The sequence below is a fragment of the Coenobita brevimanus genome, chromosome 7, assembly GCF_032717465.1.
Source record: "Coenobita brevimanus isolate Jiangsu-jjx chromosome 7, ASM3271746v2, whole genome shotgun sequence".
Classification (NCBI taxonomy): domain Eukaryota; kingdom Metazoa; phylum Arthropoda; class Malacostraca; order Decapoda; family Coenobitidae; genus Coenobita; species Coenobita brevimanus.
In genome coordinates this window covers 10,470,912-10,474,248 of record NC_136960.1, presented here as the reverse complement: position 1 = coordinate 10,474,248, position 3,337 = coordinate 10,470,912, and positions in this window count along the sequence as shown.

The following is a 3,337-nucleotide window of genomic DNA, read 5'->3' as shown; positions in this document are numbered from 1 at the left end:
CCATAAATCCCTCTTTCTCCCTTACTCCCCCTACCTTCCTCCCTGCCTTACTCTCTTGCCTCCCTCCATCATTCCTGTGCCTCCCTCCCTAACTTCCTTACCTGCCTCCCTCTCTCATCTTCTGTCTCCCTCCCTCTACCTCTCTTTCTCACTCTTCCTGCACTTTCTTCCTCAGCCTCTTTGCTTCCCTCCTTCCCTGCTTCCCTCCACTTGTGTTTTCTGAACTCTGAAAATTTAAATATCGGGAGTATAATTGTTTTCCGATCTTTATATAAAGACAATTATACAAATACATCAATAACTTCTCTTTCGGTACCATGACGTTTTTTATATTTTGTTCTTGATACCACCATACGGCTTTATTCTGCTTGGAAAGAACACATTAGAAGAAAGTGGACTGAATCACCGCCAGTAATTCTTTCCCTGGGATGATGATGTTTCCTCTGTTAATACTGAGTCCCATCGATTATATTGTACCGTACTCAGGTCAAGGGATTTCCTTCATAGCGAAAGCTTTAACGAATGATGTAAGGATATGAGAGTATTATCAAATTGCCTTTATATTTCTTTATAGTTACGTGATAAAAAAGGGGTGCTATTCTCCTTCCTTATCTCCCTCAATGCCATCCACGTACATCTGTCTCGCTGTCTGTCAGTCTGTCCGTTCATTCCAACTGTCTCCCCCGTCTCTTTTTTGGACGCATAACTGTCGCACATTGTCTTTATCTGTCTATTCTCCTTCTTTATCTCCTTCAATGACATCCACGTTCATCTGTCTCGCTGTCTGTCTGTCTGTCCGTTCATTCCAGCTGTCTCTCCTCGTCTCTTTTTGGGCGCATAACTGTCGCACATTGTCTTTATATGTCTGTTACTGTCTCAGCACCTGCATGTATGTCTTGGCTACCATTTTTACCTTCATATTTTGCCTCTTATTTTCTAGTTAATGTTCTGGTTGTTTATATATCTGTTTCTATCTGTCCGATTCACGATGACGCAAGAAAGAAGTAAGACCAGAAACCTCTCTCTCTCTCTCTCGAAGAGGTGGGGTTGGAAGATAAGACGAGAGATAAGACTGCTGGGAGGGCCTGCAATATTACGGTCTCATTCTAACACCACCAGCCACTGATATCCAACCGTCCACGACAAGATTATCCCTTTCAGTCCTGAGAAGTATTTAATATATCATGCTCGCCTACTCCACACTATTTATCTTTTATTCAGTTCAGGAGAGATTTTTCGAATTTATAGCTTAAATATAACACTAGTTCATTCTTTCGTTTGGTGGTAATGATTAAAATATATAAGGGTTTCATAGGCTGACGGAGGTAAAAAACCGTTCTGTTCAACCTACGGCCTCGCCCTGTGAACTCTGGTTAACAGCGTACTGAAAAGCCTAGCGTATGATATTCAATCACGTCTAACCCATTCAGTTAGGTGACTTGCCTTTTTCTATTAACAAACCATTTTGTTTCGCACTGGAGCTACACTTCTATTGGAATGGGTTAGTTACTGCTTTAATGAACCTTTCACAACCAGAAATCTTTCCTAAGTTGCACAAAATTTGTCTTATGTAGTACAGTATAATTAAAATTACAAACGACGTCACCGTATAAAAGGGGTTAATATGCCGTCCATTTATGGCTTATGGCTGCGTCTCATACCCAGGTACATCTATATACCTTGCGTCATATCTGTGGCTGTGTCGTATGTTCAGGTATATTACAAGTAGCCTCTGCAGATTTCGAAACACTTCCTTCTCAGGGTTTTATTCTGCAAAGTACGTATCAATATCCTCTTGTATGTTACTGATGCAACCTACAACCATATAAAAGCGATATAACATACATGAATGTTAAGGAGCAATAGGAATAATAAATCGCTAGGAAAGAGTAGCTACATGTATTGCTACTTAAAACACAGTCCTATATGCCACTGTAAGCCCGTCTTTGATTGCGTATTACTTCCCGGTGCGTCGTTAGGCCAAGAAGCTCCCTAACACCTCTTCCTAAACGATTTATTTTCCTTGTTACACCTGACTGTCCTCTTCTGTGTTATATTCATTCTTCTAATACCGCCATACTGGGTATAAATAACATACGAAAGGATATTTAACCAGCAATATCCAAAAATAAATGGTTAAGGACGTGGTGATAGGGAGCCTACTTAAGCGACTAGAATGCGGGCCCGAATCTGTGTTTTACTTTCAATGCACCAACGAGCTATACCTTTACTTTTTATTTGCAGCTGCATTTTACTTGTGGCAGAGTTATATTTTCTTAATCACTGTTATCTTAAAAATCTGACTACAAGAGCAGTCCATTTATATAAGTCATTAATACTCGTGAACTAAGTGAATTTTTCTCTTTGAAAGTTGGGTTGAAACAGGGATGTGTCATGTCTCCATGGTTGTTCAATCTGTACATGGATGGGGTAATAAAAGAGGTACAAGGTAGGGTAGTGGATGTTGGAGTGGCCCTGGTGAGAGAGGATAGTGTTTGGAAACTCCCTGTACTGTTGTTTGCAGATGATACTGTGTTATTGAGTGAAGACGAAGGGGAGCTGCAAGGCTTGGTGGATGAGTTTGAGAGAGTGTGTAAGAAACGGAACCTAAAGGTGAATGTAGGGAAGAGTAAAGTGATGGTCTTTGAGAGAGGTGAAGTTAGTGAATGTACAGCGAGGTTAGATGGTGAGGAATTGGAAAATGTGAGTACGTTTAAGTATTTGGGTAGTGTGATGAGTAAGGATGGAGGTTTGGAGGGTGAAGTGCTTGAAAGGGTACAGCAGGGAAGAAAGGTTGCTGGTTCCTTGAAAGCAGTGATAAGAAACAGGGAAGTGAGCATGGAAGTGAAAAAGTTACTACATGACAGTATTGTGATACCAACTCTAACGTACGGAAGTGAAGCTTGGACATTGTTGGAAGGACACAAGTCAAGAGTGAGAGCAGTGGAAATGAGTTATTTAAGAGGAGCCTGTGGAGTCACGTGGAGAGACAGGCTGACAAATGAGGATATAAAGGAGCGTTGTGGTGTGGATGTGGATGTGATAGGAAGCGTTATGAGGAACACACTGAGGTGGTTTGGCCATGTGGAGAGGATGGAGGGTGAAAGACTGACGAAGAGAGTGTATGTGAGTGAGGTGGAGAGGGGAGAGGGAGGGGAGGCCGAGGATGAGATGGAAGGATGGGGTGGAGAGGTCTATGAGAGAGGGGGGTGTGAGTTGGGAGCAGGGCAGTGAAATGGCGGGGGACAGGGCGACTTGGAGGCGATTTGTTTGTGGCCACCCCAAACGGGATTGAGGCGTCTGGCAATAGATAGATAGATAGATTAATACTCGTATA